The following is a 23,872-nucleotide window of genomic DNA, read 5'->3' on the forward strand; positions in this document are numbered from 1 at the left end:
AGGAAAAATATCGGATTCCAAATGTTCAAATTTGCATATTCAATCGGGAATCACCCAAATAAATATATTTCATTCAATATAATATACATTCATAACGATATAGTAAAATTGTAGATTTGAAAATATATCACAATCCGACAACTCAATCTAACCATGTTGGGGACACGTAAAAATTGCGTATACTCCCTCTATCTATGTTTATTACTCTATGGTTTCTACCAATACATCTTTTCAGCATTTCCCATGAAATTTGAACCTATTCACGACGAGATGACAACCAAAGAACGTACCTATATGATCGCTTTTGCGAGCAGTTAAACGGCAATTACATTATGCCACCGTCGGCAATAACAAGAACCAATAAGTTCCATTGGATGACCGTTGAATAATAAAAGACTCAATAACTGCGCGCGGCGTAACCCCCTCGAGAAAAAAACAACAATTAACACATCATTAGTATATTGCGCAAGGTGTAAAAAGCTTAACGTTTGAATCTGCAATAAAAACTACACGGCATCACGGTATGGAGACGGTTCCTGCCTTTGAAACGCGGCCCATAACCTATTGTTAATTTCATTAAGTTGGGTTGGTTAATTTTTGTGTAGAGATATGGGGGGCGGGGGATGTCCAATTAGATGGATTTTGCGGGCGGTGTTGTCGGATGATTGGGGATTTCGGTGAAATACAAACTCGAATTTAGCGGGTTTTTATACTTTTTGAGGAATGTGTATGAAGACAAAAATAAATTTCAATGAAAAAGTTTATTCTATTGATTAATTCAGTCTCTAATTCTCAAAATATTAATATAATGAGAAGTCGTTCATCATATCGATGATTTTTTTCATTGATTCCAGGAGCAACTTTTATAAAACCAATGAAATGTTCATTATTACAATGTTCGGTTCATTACTCATTCAATCACATTCTTCAAAAAGTGCAATAATGTATTAATGTTTATTCAAATTATCCGAAGCAGTTGATTTACGACTTCATATAACTAATGAAAAAATATTGATATTGATGAATATTATATTGATGAATACTTGATGGTAAAAGTTGAGAAATGTAATGTCATTAAATTGATGAAATAGAACATTGTATCAATGGATTTTTGTTGATGATTGCTATTCTTTATATCAATCAACAATATACCTACCTAATTCTAAGGGTATACGGCTGGAATATAATGTAGAATTCTCATAAATGTGATGATATTGATATGATAAGTATTGAAAGAAAGAACCTAAATAATATTATAGCAATTTTTGGTAATTATTGAGAATAATAAAATAGAAAATATGTAATTGTTCAAAACAGATATCATTATCACAGAAAATGGACTAAATATGGCAAAACACTGTGGTTGGAGGATATACGAGTGCAATAAAAATTTTATTGCAATAAAAATTTGATTGCACCAGTGCAAAGGCAAAAATGCAGAAAAATCTGGCATATACATAAAATATATCTCTTTCATGAAAGGATTCTATCCTTGACATTTTCGAGGAAATCTACTCTCAGTACGAAATATTTCAGTACTTACAGATAATTTTTAAAAAAAATCAATGCTATAGAAATGATAACTACCGAACGAAAGGTCCTAGAAATTTGAAATTCTCAGGATAGTTGAGTCGGATCTTGAAGTTCGAATTCTTGAGTTCATTCATGAGCAAAATTTGCTGGTAGGTAGGTGGGTGTTTCTAAACTGCAATTTCGATCGAGTGAAAATTCACATTTGAATGTAGAAGTACACTTCTGACGCTTATGAGAAATTTTGAGTGGATAGCAAAACCAGAACCATAAAGAATTCAAGAAGCTGTGATTAAAAAAATGTTACCGCAATTCAAAATCTAAATCAATGAATCTATCGTTATCTTTCATAAGATGTGAATAATATAATTGAATTACTTCTTGATGATAGTGCAGAATTGAATATGTACTTAACTAAGACAAACTCAACTACTATTGGGACGTTGAGTAGAGCTAGACTGCGTGATTATATTAAGATTCTCAATAAAGGTATACTTATATAGGTATAGTACTGTGAACTCTAACGGTGCAATTACTGCATTATTGGACGAACACTCAAAACTTCCCGATTTAACGTCAGTTCTTTTTTATCCATCAAAAATCCACATCTAAGAAAATCCCAACGAACCTATCCGACGGCTCGAAGGACCACCGCACGATCCGACAACTCCGCAAGCGGCCGACGCCCAGTCCCCTATTGATTTCAGTCGGGCAAGATGGCCGCCGTCTACGGCGCATTGGGCCCAGCTCTCTCTCTGCGTTCTGGTCACGGCAGACTTGCACGGAACCCCCGCTGCGCCCCTCACGCCCCTAACGTCACGACGCTGACGTTTCGGAACGCGAAACCGGTGGGGGGGAGCGACGTTGCCGAACCGACCCTTATCGCCCTCTTGCATAAGGGCGAGAATCGCGCGTCTGGCCTCCTGTACGTGTTCGGGGAGCGGAATGGATTCCGGGAACTGGATGAATTGCAAGACGGGCTGCTGCGCCGCTATCTATCCGGTCTTGGATGTTTTTTGCCGACGCCATAACCTTCGGCTGGAAGCGTCTGATGCTGCAGAAGGAGCGGTTTGCTGAATTCTAATCTTGGGGAAATGGGATTCATCGGGTTTGAAAAGGAGATTGGAGGATTTTATAGGAGATCGGGTTATTCTTCCCCTGGGACTGGTTGTTTTGAGGTTGACCTCGTATGGTGATTGTCGAGGTGATCATCGCGAGATGAGAAAAGATGTAGGTGACGTCTAAGTTTGTTATTTTCGGATCGACGACGAATACGGTTTATATTCTTGCAGGATCCAGCTTTTTGGGGGATCTACTTATCTGTTGCCAAAACGGCAGATCTGGTTGCTTCGAACAATTTAGGCGTCGCTATTTGATTTTACCGACGTCTGCGTAATAGTAAAGGATGTTTTTTTAGAGCTAAAGAACTTTAAATTGCAATAAAACAGCGATGGATTATTCGATTGACATAATTTTATTTATCCGCAATATAATTTTGTGGCATTATATTTTAAATATGATTTCTGGCATATGACCGCCACGGCTGGCTCGGATGTAGTCCAATCTGGACGTCCAATTTTCGATTACTTTTTCCAACATTTGTGGCCGTATATCGGCAATAACACGGCGAATGTTGTCTTCCGAATGGTCAAGGGTTTGTGGCTTATCCGCATAGACCAACGACTTTACATAGCCCCACAGAAAGTAGTCTAGCGGTGTTAAATCACAAGATCTTGGAGGCCAATTCACAGGTCCAAAACGTGAAATTAGGCGGTCACCAAACGTGTCTTTCAATAAATCGATTGTGGCACGAGCTGTGTAACATGTTGCGCCGTCTTGTTGAAACCACAGCTCCTGGACATCATGGTTGTTCAATTCAGGAATGAAAAAGTTAGTAATCATGGCTCTATCTAAACCGATCACCATTGATTGTAACGTTCTGGCCATCATCGTTTTTGAAGAAGTACGGACCAATGATTCCACCAGAGCCCATAAAGCGCACCAAACCGTCAGTTTTTCTGGAAGTAACGTTGTTTTGACATACAATTGAGGATTAGCTTCACTCCAAATGCGGCAGTTTTGTTTGTTGACGTAGCCCTTTAACCAGAAGTGCGCTTCATCGCTAAACAAAATTCGCTTATGAAAATCGGGAACAACGGCAATCTCATTTTGCACTATTTGCAAGCGTTGTTCAGGCGTGAGTCTATTCATGATGAGCCAAACCAAATCAAACTAAGAATAAATCACTTGACAGCTGTTAAATCGGTCGCCATCTTGAACAGTAATGCCAACTTAAAGTTATATTCCTCGAAAAAAAAACACCCGTTATATCTAGGGTGTAGGAATGATAATACAATTTGAAATGTTTATAATGTCAATACCTCAGAGTAATAAACAAAGATAGAGGGAGCATATGTCATTTTCAGTAAGCATATTTTGTCTCCAACATGAATTATCAAATTTGACATGAAGCGCGCGGAAATGAAAACATGTCACTGATACACGATACTTTACTCAATTCGCGAGTTTCTCCACAAAAAAACGCGCTGCTTATGTCCCATAGTGAATCAGCATTCATATTAACTCAAAATATATCGAAATAAATATCTAAATATATCAGAAACTCAGAAAAAAACTTCAAGCGCGCTAAACGACGTGAAACAACCGATGACACTAGGAGAGCAAAAGTTGCCAAACCTTGGATTCCAGCAATAAGATACAGAAAATAATGAATATTCTGCTTATTATATCTTCGGCAATTAGGAAAAATATCGGATTCCAAATATTCAAATTTGCATATTTAATCGGGAATATATTCCCTTCAATATAATATACATTAATAGCGATATAGTAAAATTGTGGATTCGAAAATATATCACAATCCGACAACGTAATCTAACCATGTTGGGGACATGTTGAAATTCATGTTGATATTTTTTTTTTTAAATCTGGTCTGAAATTCAATTATATTATCTCACCAATTATATAGTCTCAAAACCGAATAGCTAATAGATTTATGCTTGATCAAGTTGACGATTTAATGTTTTCTTTCATGGAGGAAGAAAGTTCAATGATTATCAACATACTGTAAAGTTATTACTTCAATATACTATGTATTCGATCTTATGAACACGCAAGTCTATAATTCCTGGTCTTTAAATTTTCAAATTATGTGATTTCGAAGTTCAATCATTATGGAATACAGAACTATTGTCGAAGAAACGAAAAAATTTCATGGTCAAGATGCATAAAATTCTTGTTGTCGACACTTTGTCAGTCAAGCTTTCTACAATTTTTCAAAAACGTGTTAATTTCTTTCTGTAAACTTTAGAATCTGGTCTTCAAATAAGAAATGTGTCGAAAAAAATCAACTAAAACAGACAATTCAATCAAAATCTGTTGTGATTTTCTTATATTACCTAGTGAAATTCAAGTAGGTACCTACACTGAAATTGACAGATTCATGAAATTCGGTTCACGAAAATGAGAACTAAGCTTGACTAACTAACTAAGCATACTAAACATTTCTGATAAAGATTGTATAGAAGAAATAATTAACTCTCAGAGTCAGTAGAACCATAACGTCTCTACAGCACAAACTTAATCACTTTCTTCAATTTCAGTCTTTTCAATTACATACTTTATGACCTAACAGAAATTACATTCCTCAATAATTCCTCATCGTTTTCACTAAACCATAAAGTTTGATACGTTGTAGTAATTCACACGTATTTTTTCCCTTATCGCGAAATATAAGAACTTCACATCACTATTTCTTCCATTTCACACTTTCACTATTTCTCGAAATAACTGCAGACGCATGAGAAAGATAATTTCACGGATTTCCTCAACCACCACCTTCAACTGTCTAAAATCGAACTGAACCGTCGGAAGGTATCTTCGATATCTTTTGAATATAATGATGCGACCCTGAAAATCCATAATGGCTTTCCTTTTCATGTTCGAAGGACAAGTTGGCAATTGTACAATTCCCCAGAAGATACCTAATTTGGGGCTATTGTTGTTTTCTTGGGCTCGACAGAAGTTACTGAAGTTAGAATTATCTGAATTTTCGATCCTGCCTACCTATTTACCTCCTTTTCTTTACTTGATTTAATAAAAAAAATTTATAAAAAATATTCAAGGTTGAGTAGATAATGGAAAAGTCACTGAACCAAATGTGTTTATATTAAATTCTTTGAGAAAGTTCATTGCATTGATGAACTCAACCGATGAACTCAAACATGAATACCATGGAAAGTCGTGCATCATATTGTTGAATTTTTTTTATTGTATCAAGCAGCAACTTTATTGAATCAATGAAATGTTCAGTATTACGATATTCGGTTCATTATTCGATAGATTGTACTTTGTTTCAATGATGTACTACTATTCATTAAAATTGTCTGCAGTTTATTAACGACTCTATACATATTATAACGAAAAAAAATAAACAAAATGAATTTCAGAATCGTGATATTGATGAAAACGTACATTGTACCTAGGGTAAATGCACTGGTTAGCCGACCGGCACTGGTGGCTCTCGACCATTCCGTGATTTGAGATGAAATAATAATAAAGATACCTATATCATGTTGTGCAAAATATTTTCTCGGTACGTGTTCTCGACCATTCTACCCTTCCAAGATAGTTTGTATAGTAGTGGTATAGGTCAAAGTTTTCGCGCTAAAAATCAGTTTATAATCGTCTATCATAGAAAAGGGTTTTTTCTCGTCCTCTCTTAGAAAAGTGCTTTGTGATATATGACCGGAAAATAGTAATTATTTCTTATTTTAAATGAATTATGTGTGTATATTTTGTTCCATATCGACTATAAGATATATTTTTGAGTGTATTTCAATCAAGAAGCAGATAAATGTATATTTTTTCGTTCAATATTCGGCGGAACTGGTATTAGAAAATTTGTATCTTTTATTTCTCGACCAAAGTGGTCGAGAACCAATATGTTACCTCAATAATTGTTTATTTCAACCGATATATTTCTGTTGGATCATTTTCGTTTTATTTCGATACACTGATTCATTTATATATCTACTTTCTGAATATTAGTTTGCGACCACCGAATTAACGTTGAAACACTTTTTTTTTCTACCCTTTATATATTCGCGGTCGAGAACCAACTTAATTCTCGACCACTGGTGGTCGGTGTTTTATATTTTATTTACTCATTAGTTTCTAAATAGGTATTAACAGCAAAATAACCAAATAATGTTGTATGAGTTGCTATTTTGAAATATTTATAGAAATTGGAAACTTTTGCAAAATTTTTTTTTTTTACGTTCCGAGTGTTTCTTACTTGATTACCTCATCTGAAACCCATCTGAGTGATAGGTAGTGATGTCGATGGTAGGGTACGAAAGTAAGTACTAATCACTCATCTCGCTCTAAAGTTTTTTATAAAATTTTTAAGTGGAGCAGCCACTTTTATTAGTGGTCGAAAACTAACACAAAAATGGTCGAGAACCTAAGGTTATTGAGATATTCTAAATGTTTTCACATTTCAAAGGTTAAATGCGGAAAGAACGCTTAAAATTATATGACAAATCATTTAAAACTCGCCAAAGAATCGATGAACACCAACACCATTAAAATTTGATAAGTTTATATGTGAAAAAATCGTGCTCGAAATCGATGTTTCTTTTAACTGGTCGAGAACCAGTGCATTTACCCTACCTATAATTGAAATAGAATTGATGATTGCCAGTCCCTGATATACCTACCTAATGGACAATGTTTTTTCAGTGTTGATTTTATTAAATTTCTTGATATAAAACTTTCAAAGTAGTGTAAATATTGGAAATGCTGAAATCAAAACAGAATTTTTTTCAACTTTTCTGTTATTTCCCCTTTTAAAACAAACTACAAGAAGCTAATTTCTTCAATCCATGAAATAATTCTTAGAATTACCTATTCCTTTCCAAGCTACGATGACGTTTTAGTTGACTACATTTCTCGAGAACTTCAATTTGTGGTTCAAATTTCATCTCTCGAGTTTAGCCTTCAAAGTCATAGATTGTATATTCTTTGTTATCGTCTATAAACAGTCCTCAAACGAAAACATATGCAGCCCGTTTTCATAAATTTCCATTTCAAAAAATGAAATAAAAAAAAAAATTTAGAAAATTAACTCGGTAAAATATGACCACTTGCGGTCGACATTTACATTTTTTCCGAAAAACCTGCAGAACATCGTAGACACCGATAAAGCTGAAAGCCTATATCGTGTTTCGTTCTCCGACCAACAAAGTGGAGTGTCAAAGAGTGCAATAATTTAGTTAAGTTATGCAGGCGGTATGAAAGCCAATCCCAGCTTTGCTTATCTCGAAAGGATACATATTTTTCGATTCGTTCGGCCCAAGGACGACACGAACTGGATGCTGTGTCATATTTTCGGCTGTGAATCGAAGTGTTTACGAGTCTGGGGCTCTTAATCCAATTATACATGAGATAAGTCGACGATGTGGTGGATAGAGCGTGGTTTAAGTACTTAAAGTGGGGCGGGGGTAATTGCAGGAGGTCAAGATCCGCCCCATGAGGTACTTCAGAATGTTCTCTGGTTGATATCGATTTCAGATTATCCGGATTTTCTAAAATATTGTATTTGCTTCAGATGAAATTGTATTCTATTTATTAGGAAAATTTTATGATGACCTTCTTCTAGAAACTAGAATATCCGAACATCGTCGTGATAGCATTAACATACACAAAACCCCCTCAAAAAGAAAGATATACAGCACTAGCGGAACATTCTCTCAAGGAATTACACTCTTTTAATTTCAACTAAGTTTCTATTATAGGTTTTCAAAACAACTTAAAAAAGCGTTCAATACATGAAATGGGGTCGGTTAAACAGTGCAAAGGATCAGTTAACAAAAGAACCGATATTGACAACCTGAACACAGCTTATTTCAACTTAATCGACAAACTAAAAGAAAAGGGTTGAATAAATAACGAAATTTGAATTCCGTTCGTACAGCATATGTCATATCATTGCTTTCTTTGATGTTCCACCTGTTCTTCCAAAACAATCAGTTGTTGTTTAACTGCCAATGAGCATCAATGTATCGCTCTGTGTGTTTCATGCATCCTAAAATACGATTTTTAATTCTTAATATAACAAGGCCAACTGAACATGTAAGTGGCTTTCAATTCATTTTAATATTGTTTATTGTGTTTTTATAATGATATTGTTGTGTTTGGTTCATTAGTGTATTGTGAATCTTTCAGAGCCACGAAGAAGATTTTGAATAAATCTTTGGTTTTATTAACCTCAATCCGTTAATATACCTGATGATTTCATTTATTCATTCAATGGTTTTAGTTACATTATTCAATTTGTTGTAACCGTCTTATACAATTATGCTTAGTCTGCTTAGGCGCATACTGATTTATTCATTGTATTATCTATGGATCTAGCTATTCATTCATTCTCTTGTTATGCCAATTGGAATAGAAAAGAGATGTGTAACAGAGTTGAAATATAACAATCGTTTCCTCATTTGTATTCATTGTAGTGTAAAAATTTAAATTCTATAATTTGTATATGGTTTATTAATTAACTAATATACATATGTAGACAAAAAGGTGCTCGAACTCAGTTCAAAGAATAACTGCAGATGACATAATGATTAAGACAATTTCTCATCATTTATACAACAATGGATTCCAAACAAATTTAATAAACTTTGTATTTCTGAACTTAGAAAGTTGAAAATTATGAAAATGAAACTTTGAATTCCACAAATTAAGTATGAACGTAATACCATTGTTACCATTTTAAATTGTATCATTTTTATTGGCAAACTCTCTATAGTTGTAATATAATAGTTATTTGTTTTACTAGGCAGTAAAGATAGTACTTTGTTGCCGAGTTATACCTACATATAATTTTTCTTCGATTGTTTATAATGATACATGTTTAATGTTGTATTTGCAAATTATTACAATTCCCACAATCTTTTTATTTTTCCTGTTGTGATAAATTAAAACGAAAATTGATAGAAATCGCAATTTTTGGAATGGGTGGTTGCTATGGAAATGTATATGTCTATGATAATTATATTTTGATAACTTATGAAATATGTGACAGTTTTTTGGAAAAATATCGAATATATTTATATTATGGACAGTGATAGCGACTTTGCTGCTTAGGCAGGAAAAGTAATGCCTTTCTGATTGACATGATTAGTGTCTGTAATATCAATATTTGCTCTTCTCGACAAACTCAATAATATTTCGATCACAATTTAAAAATTGCTCATTCTTTTCAATTAATTGTGAAATGTAGACGCGCTTTCACCCTCGTGAAGGCAGCTATTTTTTTTCATTTTTAATTTTTTTCAAGTCAACACTTCTTTCTCATTTTTAACAAAGTATATACTTGAAAAAAAAACACACTTCTTTCAATTTCAGGTTGGTGTCTACCAAACAATGATGGACTGAAGAAAAATCACACCAGCCCAAACTTATCTAGCATCTGTCCCGGCGGCCATCTTAGGTAAGTTTTAAAATGTATATTTCGGGTCTTTTGTAGTCAGTCCAGACAGGGACACCTCTTGTGAACCCCACTGTCCAAGATAATAGGGTCATTTCGAAGGGTGCCATGGATTATTGTGCATATACGGAACCTGTTGTGTGCAATCTGAATTCTTGTTCAATTTGAAATTCAAGTGTTTTAGTTATTGATTGTTTTATGGAAGTAGTAGTGCAATTTTTGAAGTGGTTTTTAGAGGATCGAGGATTATTGTTTTTGTGTTTTCGACTTGTGTTTAATTTTGTACTGGAGAAATTTATCATTCGATTGCCTAGGTGAGTTCTTGAAGAATTTAATATTGAATATTTGATCGCCAAGAATATCTATTCAAAGTAAATTTAATTATTCACGTAAGTCTGAAAGAAGAATATGAATAATTTGCAAAGGAAGGTGAAAGATGAAAGAATACGTTATGAATAAAAATGTACGCATTCTGTACCTGTCATGAAATAATATCCTGATTTACTATTCTGAATTTGTGATCAACTATGATTTTATTCTGCCACGTCTGCCTATCCAAAGCACAAAAGAAATGGAATTTGGTTCAACATTCAATTGAAGAGATCGTGGGAGAAGAAAAAATTTTGGTCAAAATTATTGAGTCAATACTAAAAAAAAAAGAAAATGTTATATCCACTCAAGTAAAAATAATACTTCCAAGTATTAACAATTAAAATCCCTGTAAGCAACAAAGGCTTGCACTTTCGCTAATTCAAAGAATTCGCACGAACTCATCAGGGTTGCACCCTCGGTCTAAAGCCCCCATCACACGTTCGCTTCATAAACCGACATGCCTCACGCAACATTGTATGAAGGAAATTAAAATAATTGCCCGGTCGTAAAACTTTACACTTTCGATGTAGACAACCACTTACCTCCTATTAATACCTCGTTTCAATGATGACCAATCAGAATTCAGCTACATAACTCATTACCACGATTACAGCGAATGCCGTCTTTATACCCGTATATTATTTTATTATTACATTAGATCTGGACTGGTAAAAAGTGTCGTGGATATTTATCGATAATCGATAGAAATTGAGATATTTAGTTGCAAAACGGAGGCAAAAAACGAGGAAACATGATAGCATTGAATTTTCGATTGATTTACGGTGTGAGATCAAAGTACTATGTGCGTCGAGACTCGTGCCAGAAAAAAACCTGTAAATGAGATAGATCGATAACTGAATTTCAATCGATTGAGGTCAAATCTAGTATATGAAGTAGGGTCTACTTTTTAACAAAATTCTACTATGTCGTTTTTAGGAAATTTGGACTGTTGTTGATGATGGATTATGAATTTTATTGTCATAATAAATTCTGTTGTTTTATTAACTGATGTAGACGTTGGAATAGGTAACTTCTTGCAGAATATCGACAAAAAAATCAAGATTTTCAACTGATTTGAAAAGTTGCTTGCATTTAAAGAATAACAATTCCAAGCGTCTTATAGAAGTGAATATTCAGCTAACTCGTGCAAAATTCGCTATGAGAGCTTCATTAGAACCTTCTGGCAGAATAAAAACCTTATATTTCAGTGACAAGAGATGCGACCGATTTGAAAATTTGGATGTACCCTCAGAGTAATGAACATAGATAGAGGGAGCATATGTCATTTTCAGTAAGCAGATTTTGTCCCCAACATGAACTATCAAATTTGACATGGATCGCGGAAATGAAAACATATCAGTGATACGATATTTCACTTAATGGAGTTTCTACACAAAGAACGCACTTCTTATGTCCCATAGTGAATCAACGTTTCATATTAAAATAAATACTCAAATATATCAGGAATTCAGAAAACAAACTTCAAGTGCGCCAAACAACGTAAAACAACCGATGACACTAGGAGAGCAAAAGTTGCCAAACCTTGGATTTCAGCAGGTAGATACAAAAAATAATAAATATTCTGCTTATTATAAATTCGACAATTATGAAGAATATCAAATTCCAAATATTCAAATTTGCATATTTAATCGAGAATCACTCAAATAAATATATTTCATTCAATATAATACGTTCCTAACGATATAGTAAAATTGTAAATTTGAAACTATAGGTATCACAATGCGACAACGTATTCTAACCATTTTGGGGACAGGGTTAATTTACGTATACTCCCTCTATCTATGTTTATTACTCTATGGGTTTACTTATTTGAAGACTAACAATTCCAAGCGTCTTGTAGAATTTGGAAAAAAGAAAGAAAGTAATGGCACAAAGTTGAGAGCTTTAGAGCGATCGTTCATGCATGCGGTCATTCCACCCTTGGAGACCACATATATACCTCTAGGTATAGCCAAATATCATCAGGAAAGAAAACGTCTCTTGTGACCACCTTTATTACATACACTACAACATTTTTTCTTGACAATAATGTCTCAATAATTTGGACTGTTTCTTCACTTGAGTTTTGAACTGATAAAACCTACTCTTTGCTTCGAATCTAATAAATAATTTCTTTAAGTTACCAAAATAATATCTCAAAAACCTACTGCCGAAATATTTTAATGAATTGTGGTTGACAGCCAGATCGAGCGATATGGAAAAACCAAACGTTTTTTCAGAATTTGCAGGTGTCCCCCAAGGGTATCGTCTTGTCCCGACATTCTTCCCTCCTACCCATAAATTCCTCAACCAGACGCGTTTTTCTCGAGAAAAATATTCCAAAACTTTCGTAACACCTCTGGGACGTGAAGATACGTTGGAAACCTTCATCTTGTTCGTCTCCCGCAGCCTCCTAATTCGAAAGGAGATGAGGCGGGGCCCCCGGTTGACATATTTATCTGATACAGGCCGGATTTATCTGCATGTTGTGGGACCCTGCTTCGTTTTTCAGAACTCGTATCTGTCGAGCGGCTTCATTAACTATGGTATCTTATGAGTATTCCCTGAAGATATTTTTATTCGGTCTGATGCTTCGGGCTCGTTACCACGGCAACGCGCAGGGACGGACCTAGAGCACGAATCGGGAAGGTTGAAAAGTTTGATCTTTCGTTTTTATTCCATGCTTTTTTCGGGCATATATTTCTGAGTCTTTGTGAGTCCTCTCAAAAGTTCGGTTGATTTGAATAATAGATTTACGAAGTGACCGAATAACATATTTTAAGAATAGCGAAATAGCAGAGTAACGAAAGAGATAAGTAGATAACAGAAAAATATACAATGTAATTTTTTGTTGCACTGATTCAGGAGGAGCGGAATCTAAGAAGTTAGGTCTCAGTTTGAGTAATGTTCTGCGTGTATTTTCCAATAGAGTTGTACTAAAATTCAATGGAAAGGTTCATTTTATTGATGATTTCAATCATCATTCTTCAATGGATGAACAGAAACATTAATAGAATGAAACTCTTTCATCATATTCATGAATTTTTTTCATTACATCAAAGAACAACTTGCATTGAACCAATGATATGTTCATTATTACAATTATTCGATCGGTTGTACTTTGTATGAATGATACTTAACAGTAGGAACATTGTATCAATGAAATCATGTTGATGGTTGCTATTCCTCAATACAAAGTGACAAAATAACTTATTTCCAAAATAGCGAAATAGATTAACACAAAAAAAAATAGCTAATGCTATTTGTTATTGTTTCAGGAAATTTTTGTTTTTATGAGTTATTCCATTATTCCAGTCGAACTCAACTTATTGAACATCTAAATTCGATAATTTCCAAGAAATATTTCTTGTGAAGAAAAGTTTTTCGAATGCATTGTCCGATTTATTCAAGTTGTGTTTGAAAGTTATACCTACTCAATTTACTTTGTATGATGTGCTCTATTTTGTAAGTTTACCTCAATGAGAGTTATTTTTTACACAATGGATGAAAAAATTCAACTAATAGTTTGTTTCAAATTTTACATTGCAATTGATCTCTGTGAGACCGTTCAAAAGTTCAGAACTTGTACGTTTTTGGAAAACTGATTGTGTTCTGAGTAGGCCTAGTAACTATGTATGTTACCATCTCCTCTTCAGGCATAGTTCTGTTATTTTACTACCCAGCGAATGGTTGGACACACCACGGTAACCAGAAAATTTCTTTCTTGGCCCAAGGCTTGAACTCCAAACTTTCGGTTCAGATAAAAGAATTACTTCAATATGATGATACTGATGTGGTTATTTCAGACTTGTGAATCACAAAAATAAAGAAAATCGTGTTAAATATAATACGAAAAGTTGAGGCTATCTATCAGGAAAAACATACTAAAAATAAATACCTAGTTGAATTTGTTTTTGTAACGTATCATTACTCAATAAATGCGCGTTAAAATATTGACATTTCGCAGGATTTTGAGTTCACAAAACAAGTAGGGTAAATGCACTGGTTCTCGACCAGTTAACAGAAACATCGATTTCGAACACGATTTTTTCACATCATAAACAAATTTTAATGGTGTTGGTGTTCATCGATTCTTTGGCGAGTTTTAAATGATTTGTCATATAATTTTAAGCGTTCTTTCCGCATTGAACCTTCGAAATGTGAAAACATATGGAAAATCTCAATAACCTTCGGTTCTCGACCACGCCGCAGAGTTCTCGACCATTTTTGTGTTAGTTTTCGACCACTATTCATAGTGGCCGCTCCACTTAAAAATTTTATAAAAAACTTTAGAGCGAGATGAGTGATTAATACTTACTTTCGTACCGTACCATCGACATCACTAACTATCACTCAGATGGGTTTCAGATGAGGTAAACAAGTAAGAATCACTCGGAACGTAAAAAAAAATTATTTTGCAAAAGTTTCCACTTTCTATAAATATTTCAAAATAGCAACTCATACAACATTATTTGGTTATTTTGCTCTTAATATCTATTTAGAAACTAATGAGTAAATAAAATATAAAACACCGACCACCAGTGGTCGAGAATTAAGTACAATCAAATTGGTTCTCGACCGCGAATTAAGGGTAGAAATAATCCACGCCTTGATCCACCCCTGAGACCCAAACGCGTCCTCCGCGTCCCTGTTCCTCTCCCCCTAATCAACGTTTTAATTAATGCCCACCGGTCCCGAAGTATTTTTACCACATGGCCGCCATCCCGCGAGGTTCGTTGCCACGATTTTTATAAAGACGTACCATCGCCTGGGCCCGTGGGCGTTTTCCGAAACGTCTAGGTTGCCCCGTCTGTTACACATTGTAAATTAGGCTGATGCACGAAGGTATATACGCCATCTTGGCCGCTTCTTTATTATTGAGAGCCGGTCCGCTTCGGAGAAAAACCAGATCCGTTAATGACTGAGGCCATCGGGGGCGGGAAAGAAGAAGAACGACCGGTATTTCTGTGGTCCGAGGCAGAGCGCGGAATTCCTGAGAAAGTATCGGTTTCGGCGGCGAAGGATGCGCGTTTTTTTGGGACACTCTGTATGGAGCGGTCGATTTCTGGTTGAAAAAACATCAGAATTGATTATTTCACTCACGGAGTTGGTATATTGTTTTTTTTAGAGCTATAGAACTTCAAATTGCAATAAAACAACGATGGATTATTCGATTGACATGAATTTTATTTATCCGCAAGATAATCTTGTGGCATTACATTTTGAATATGATTTCTGGCATTTGACCGCCACGGCTGGCTCGGATGTAGTCCAATCTGGACGTCCAATTTTCAATGACTTTTTCCAACATTTGAGGCCGTATATCGGCAATAACACGGCGAATGTTGTCTTCCAAATGGTCAAGGGTTTGTGGCTTATCCGCATAGACCAATGACTTAACATAGCCCCAAAGAAAGTAGTCTAGCGGTGTTAAATCACAAGATCTTGGAGGCCAATTGACAGGTCCAAAACGTGAAATTAGGCGGTCACCAAACATGTCTTTCAATAAATCGATTATGGCACGAGCTGTGTGACATGTTGCGCCGCCTTGTTGGAACCACAGCTTCTGGACATCATGGTTGTTCAATTCAGGAATGAAAAAGTTAGTAATCATGGCTCTATACCGATCACCATTGACTGTAACGTTCTGGCCATCATCGTTTTTGAAGAAGTACGGACCAATGATTCCACCAGCCCATAAAGCGCACCAAACAGTCAGTCAGATGTCAAATATACTGGTATATTCACTGATAAGATTCAGAATTGTTCCTATTTCTTCATTAAGGTGGCGTTATATGAAGAATTGTCAAATAAATGGCATCATTTTGAAATTTTAATTTGTTCAGTCAGATGTCATTTACCTTGTTGTTATTGTTGTTGATTTAACCTCAAAACAACGTTGACATGAAAGAAGACGTGAGTGACATAAGAAACGAAGAGGAAATCAAGTGGAGAGTCACCAATACCATTAAAATCCACAGAGGCTAGTCTCTTCTGAAGAATCTAAAGTCGCCAAAGGTTTCTCAAGATTAAGTGGACATACCAGTATTTTAGACATCTTAGTACCTATACAGGATGTTCCTGAATTGAAGCTACAAACGAAAATGACAGATTCCTCGAATGATTTCAAGAAAAATGTGTCCGCAAAGGCTTTGTTTTATGGATACAAAATGTTGAAGTTCGATTTTTTCCAAGTTCCATCTCATAGCACCATCCCGTCATAACATATCTAACTCAAATTTGGCATAAATATTCCAATTTGAAGTTTTCCTTATGTGATATGCAAATCTATATTTTTTCTGGAACAGTGCCCGCTTTTTAATCCAGAATTCTTTTTTGCTGAACCACTGGTAGTTGAGACAAATGTAAAAAGAAACTTTGATCCAGGATTAAATTTCCTCTCGTATTTTTGTTGTATCTGCTACCGATATCGAGAAAAAATTTCGAACACTTCTCCAGTAATCCTCAGGAAAATCTGGGCAAATATTATAAAAATCCAATAAGTAAGCTGTGATGATTGAATTAATTATAAGTTACTTACTTATTTACCCAATCTACAGCGAAGATTAATAAATATTCAATGAACTGATTGAACTGGTATAATCATAAAAAAAAAAATTAATTCTACATCTCGGAAACAAAAAGTTTGCGGGCCAATATTTATAGGACTTTTGTTTTCCAAGGAATTTCTCGTTTTCCTTTGCACCTCCAATTTACGAACACCCTGTATATGGTGCGGTGAGATAGACAGAAATAATGAACTATAATATAGAATTTTCAGTATTTATCATTAGAAATTGAAATCAAATCTATTTATTTCAAAAATGAAGTATTAGATGATCCTTCAGGTATTTTGACATTTTATCTTTCAATATTTAATGTTTTCGTCTTGAAAAACACCAAAACGAATATAAATAAACGAATAGTTTTTATTCGAAATACATAACTTTCATACTAAAAAACTTTGAGAGGTTTGACATCTAGTTTCTCCAAAAGTAATAATTATCTCAAAATTTCTCATAGTTCGTTTAAATTCCCCATGAGAGTTGAAATTTAAATATAGTCAATTACCAATTGCTATCTCCAGCTTTTTAAATTCTGTATATCATAGGAATAACGAAATATTATCATGCACGCTTAATATGTAATTATTGTAATGGATGTCTTACATCGGTTATCAATTAACGATAAAATACTGTTCGATGTTTTTGAATTTATCTACGTGGAACATTGGAAATAACTTATTTTTCATGACAGCTTGACATATTTAGAACAATGCCCATAAAGCAATTATACAAAATAATAAAAAGTATTGTTTTTTAGATATGGAGGTCGTCAACTAACTCTATGAAGTTGGCACATGAATAAATTCACGAAACGAAAATGCGACTATTCAATGCATTATTATAGGATCGCCAAGTGCCGATCTTACACAGTGATCTTGAATTTCAATTTAACGAGTTCAAATTGGTGTACCAATTGCCACCGAAATGCATTATACATCATCATATACTGGCCATAAAATGATTGTTATTGGATAATTCGTGACTCAAGTTCATGTTTGCTACAGAAATCGTGAAGTAGGTCAAACATTGAATCGATACTTGATTATAAGGCGGACTAGAGTTAATCCAATTGTATAATAAATGGTCAAAGGAGTATTGTGAATTGGCCAATGCAAATTGACATCGGAAAAACGAAAATGTATACATATATTCATATATTTTCTACTGTAGATCTGGTGTGCCACAGGGCTCATTTCTAGGGCCTATACTTTTCATTATTCATTTTAATAGTTTGAAAAGTTGTATAGAATGGACAAAAACGTGTGAAAAATATTCAATGGATTAAGCCCTTACTTGATGGATATTCATTATACAGGTTGTTTCCAAATTAGATGTGAACATAGTTTCTCGGCGTGCAGACAAATTTTCAACTCTGGAAAAACTATTTTCTTATATTTATCTCACAGACGTTACAATCACTTTCGTATTAGATGTGAACTTTTGAGGACGTATTAGTATGACTCATTTGCTGTCGTTTGACTAATATTTAGTGATAACCAAAACTCAACAGTTAACGAGTATTTGAGTTTTTCTGATTTTCGAAAGATTTCTCACCTTCCTTCATTTTTCGACAATTTTTTCTATGTTGACTATTCATTACTTTGTTTGTTCCTTTTCCCTTTCGAATCTGTTGAAACAAAACTAGTGACTGCAATTAACGAAAACTTCTTTAGGAAATAAAGAAGAAATTTGGCAAGTTTTCAAAATAATTTCATCATTCATAAATTTTAGGATTCGAATTTTGCAGGCAAATTTATATTAGAAGTTCACTATAATTTTCTTCATATACCAACTTTCAAATCATACTTATTTTTATTCAACATCTAATACAGCTTAGTTTAGCTTTTTTTATATATATCATATCCTTTTCTGATGAATATAATCCAGAATTCAAATCAAACTTGGTCAACGTAGAAAAAATTGAAGAGAAATGAAATGAAGGAGAAATTTTTTAAAAAACACAAGAACTCAAATATTTCAGACTGGTAATTATCGGTAATCAATAAATATGGCTCAAGAAGATAAGTGGAAATAACTTTGTTTCCTTTTATAAATAGGTTATATAAATGGATCACTAAATAATTGAAGAATCAACAAAAATGATATTAATACCACTGTTATATGATCAAAGGAATAATCAGCATGCAATGTATATAATATGATCAGATCAATCTGAAAATATATTAAAAAAACTGAAAAGGATTCCATCATTATTATAATTTTTTTTTAGTATTATAATAGCGTATTATTCATATCGTAACGAAAATTGTTGCAACGCTCATGTTAATCTTCTCATTTGGAAAATACAAATATTTAATTTTTTTCCAAGAAAATCTAATACCGCCCTTCTTCCGGCAGAAAACCATCGTTTACCGAAAAAAATAAAAAAGGGGGAAGTCCCCAAAACGGGTAAAATCGCATTTCCTCCTCATGTTTATCCAAGCCGTGGCGTAATAATATAAAACGTCCCATAGTATTCGTCATAAACCCCGAGATTACACCAATAAATCTAAATGCCAATAGTAAACGTCTGAAAAGCCGGACTCCAGATACCCGGGAGGATATAATGGACGCAGGGGAAACGGACATATGCAAAAAAGCCTGCCTACGTCCTTCGTATATATATATAAGATTTAAAAGGTCCGCACGTCGATAGAGTAAAAGGGTATTTTAGCGAAAAGCGAGAGCGTAACTAAAGGGGGCTTTGTTGTGCACATCAAGAAGGACCCGGCCGCTTTACGAGCGGATTCATCTCTTACGGATTTTTTTTTCGTTCGGCGTTTCTATGGATACCTAGGGCTTCTTTGAATATCTCGGCTGTTGTGCAAGTTGGTCGATATTCAAATTGTTGACTGCGGAAGGTCGTTGGAGTCGTTAGACGGGTCGGGTAGCGTTTTTTGGAGACACTGTGTAGGTAGGTAAAGGCTGGTCAGAACTATGGACGCGTTTCGGAAGGAATGGATTTGAATTATACTTTGTGTTGCTGATTTGGATTATATTCATGAACTTTCAGCTGAAATTGAAAAAAACACATGCATATTAGGAAAGTTTTAATTTAGTTCGACTGTTGTGGATATGAAGGGTGTTTTTTTTAGAGCTATAGAACTTTAAATTGCAATAAAACGACGATGGATTATTCGATTGAAATGAATTTTATTTATCCGCGAGATCATCTTGTGGCATTACATTTTAAATATGATTTCTGACATATGACCGCCACGGCTGGCTCGGATGTAGTCCAATCTGGACGTCCAATTTTCGATGACTTTTTCCAACATTTGTGGCCGTATATCGGCAATAACACGGCGAATGTTGTCTTCCAAATGGTCAAAGGTTTGTGGCTTATCCGCATAGACCAATGACTTTACATAGCCCCACAGAAAGTAGTCTAGCGGTGTTAAATCACAAGATCTTGGAGGCCAATTCCCAGGTCCAAAACGTGAAATTAGGCGGTCACCAAACGTGTCTTTCATGAATCGATTGTGGCACGAGCTGTGTGACATGTAGCGCCGTCTTGTTGGAACCACAGCTCCTGGACATCATGATTGTTCAATTCAGGAATGAAAAAGTTAGTAATCATCATCATCATCAATCATCATCACCATTGACTGTAACGTTCTGGCCATCATCGTTTTTGAAGAAGTACGGACCAATGATTCCACCAGCCCATAAAGCGCACCAAACAGTCAGTTTTTCTGGATGTAACGGTGTTTCGACATACACTTAAGGATTAGCTTCACTCCAAATGCGGCAGTTTTGTTTGTTGACGTAGCCATTCAACCAGAAGTGCCCTTCATCGCTAAACAAAATAAAATTTTTCGCACAGAACCATTATTTTCGAAATAAAATAAACTGTAATGCCAACTTAAAGTTATATACTTCGAAAAAAACACCCTATATACGGGCCATAGCAGCAATATTCTCAGTTGTTTTTAAGCGACGCACAGATTTTCGACTTTTCACAACACTAACTTGTCCCAACTACTCGAATTTTCACTATTGCCGACCGAGAAGGTGCTTCAAGACAACCCAAAAGTAATGTAGTTTTGGGAAATGTAGGTACATAACTGCAAAATTGTTACCATTTTTATAGTGAATTTTAACAATCTCAATGCGTTGTTGGAGTATGTAGCGTTCTATTTTTAGTAAGGACGTGGTTTTTACTTATAAAATGCCAAAATGTGACAGCTTCACAGATGAAGGGCTATGCAAAATGAAATATCTTATAGGAAAACCCTTTACAAAAAAAGTGTTTTGATTTGATCTTACCAAACTCATCGTTTGGAATCATGAGCAATTGTTCTATTAATATAAATCTAGTAAAAAATTAATGTGTTCTATGTATGTAATCCCTTCTCGGCCCTATGGCTAAGATCTAAGATCAAAGGGTAAAAAAAGTGTAGTGTATGCATGGACTTGGATTGTTATCAGTTTTTATTTGAACAACTATGTCCATTAGTTTTTTTCATGTCAAACAAAAAATTTCTTTTTGCATTATGTTCTTGAATAATCTACTGTTGACACTTGAATCTAAAATGATATATTTTTAATTAAGTAAGTATGTATGTATTAGTTAAACGGTTCTTAATCATGATATGTCCAGCAAATTGGCTGAATTTGTTTTCGTAATTTATTAATAAATTAATTTGAGATGTAATGAAATTGAGTAGGTATAATTGTATTGATTTAACAAGATAAAACCACTTGTCACCAGCGCTGAATTCCTTGAAATACATAACGATTTCAAAGTTGCAGATGTATATGTATATATGGACTTTAAGCTCCTTTATACTTATCCTTAAGGTCAAATTAATTTTTCTATTTTATTCTATCCTCTAAATGAATCTTCTTTCTTTCTGTTCAAAACTGTGTTTTGTCGACGTGTTACATTTGTTTGAAAACCCTGCTGATTTTCTCAAGATTATTGAACTCTTTTGCCACGTCTATATTTTGGTTTGTCATTTCATTGTGAATGGTAATTTCTGCTTTCGACTTTTTTGTTTTTAGGACATTTTTCTTCAATTTCTCTTTCGTATAATGATAATTCTTCATCTATTCTCTTATGTTATCTTTCTGTTTTTTGTTGCTCGTGATGAATGAGCCAAAATTTTATTGGAAGATAATTTTTTGTAAACTAGAATTCGAGGTATTCTCAGCTGCTACAAGTGGTTTTCCTACTTCACACGCATAGCTTGATTTTCAGCGCATTCTCCGACGTATATTCAAATGGGGGTTCATTAATTGATGAAGAGATCAAAGTGCAATTATGGAATATGGCCCATAAATTAATTAACAAGGTACTATTAAAACGCGTACATTCCTCGTAAACGAATAACTCTTTCAACGCCATACCGTCAGTGGCGTACGTCCTACTCCCCATATAGTGCATTTATTAATACCGTTTGTCCTCTCGACCGCATTGCCCGTAAATGCAGTACTTAAGCATTTTATAATGCTAACAAAGTGGCATTTTACTGTTAGCAACAAGCCATTATCATTATTACACTTTTACGTTTTATGTCTTAATTCGGTAGGACTTTATGTCATCTATGCTAACAGCGAAAGTGAACATAAATAATTATAATGTTCGGCACATCTCTCTCTTTCTCTTTTCCCGCAACGTAATAATGGCAAACAATCGTTCGAATTTATGGGCGTTTTATTAACGCGGCATAAAAACACAGACGCTGTGCGACAGCGTGTCGTCTAGTTTCCTGCAAGACGCACGCATCGGATTGCAGTTTTCTGCGGGTTTGAGCCGATGTCCGAGCGTTAGTTCGGCGTCTTCGGTATAGATGGCTCCGAGAATCGACGATTCAGTGTTTCGTGGAATTCTGATTCGTTTCTTCTATTTATTGGAGTGAGAATGATGTAAGTTGCAAGATTACTTTGATTTTACGTAGGACATAAATATAAATTTGGGAACATAATTTTTTATTTATCGTCGAATTTCTGAGTACCTACCTCTATCGGAATATGAGCCATCAGAGTGCAGAATAATTTAAGCTACTTCATAGATGCAATCTCATAGAAAAAATTCAATTGTTTTTTATTTCACATAAAATATTTCTAGAGAATATAATATTAAAAAAACCTGTAATTCTAAATATTTCAATATTTTCATAGTGAGGATTGGTATGAAATATTATTCATGTTCCTTATAGCAAACGCAATATTGAATTTTTCAAGTGAGCCTTCAAATTCAAAGAAAAATCAAGTTTAACTCCAAGTTATTTGGGAGTATAATTGATTTTCAAGTCGAAATTATCGAAAGTTACTTTCAATATTTCTCTTGATACAAAATTTCAAAACTTAGAAACTCATAAATGTGCAGATAGATTCATAAACTCTGGGAAACTCTTTATATTTTTATTTATTCTTTCATAATATAAGTATATCTATTACATGAGAAACAAAACCTGATGTAAAATAAGTAATCTAAGATTTTCTGTTAGGAATGAAATGTTTGGAGATCGGAAATATTTGAGAAGGTATAAAATAAAAAATCAGTACCTATTTAACAATGTATTCAATTCTTCAACGTTGATTTTTTTTTTCAAGTAACATTAACGTTAGCGTAGCAACTCAAAATCAGATCTTACTCCTGCAAAAAATCATGAAATCGCAAATAGTGTGATATAATTGATCCCCCATAAGCAAAAAATCTGCATAATTAGTTATGCAGGTAATAACGAATGCATTTCAGCTGGTAGTACAACTCAAACTTGACAGTTACATGTAATAATTTCAACCCAAGGCGTACAATAAAAGAGTTAATGAAATATCTTAGATAGTCGTAAACTTCAACAGTTTTCGAGTTAATTATTCTTTATTCCACACGTTATTCAGCCAAAGATTACATTGTTGAAGAGTTCTTGCTGCTGTGTGT

At 34.3% G+C, this 23,872-nt stretch overlaps 1 protein-coding gene across 4 annotated transcripts in view; it reads left to right on the plus strand.

Annotated features, from left to right (window-relative positions):
• Window positions 1-23,872, plus strand: part of LOC123685246 (homeobox protein abdominal-B) — a 135,290-nt gene that overhangs the window by 35,053 nt on the left and 76,365 nt on the right. For 3 of the 4 annotated variants that reach the window (XR_006748275.1, XM_045624888.1, XM_045624909.1), the window contains exons 1-2: window positions 8,560-8,685; window positions 9,964-10,048. The gene's annotated coding sequence lies outside the window, so the exon portion shown is untranslated. Of the gene's footprint in view, window positions 1-8,559; window positions 8,686-9,963; window positions 10,049-23,872 lie in introns of those variants that run through there. The other variant, XM_045624896.1, reaches the window with a different exon arrangement.

Source organism: Harmonia axyridis, chromosome 1 (assembly GCF_914767665.1).
Source record: "Harmonia axyridis chromosome 1, icHarAxyr1.1, whole genome shotgun sequence".
NCBI classification, from domain to species: Eukaryota; Metazoa; Arthropoda; class Insecta; order Coleoptera; family Coccinellidae; genus Harmonia; species Harmonia axyridis.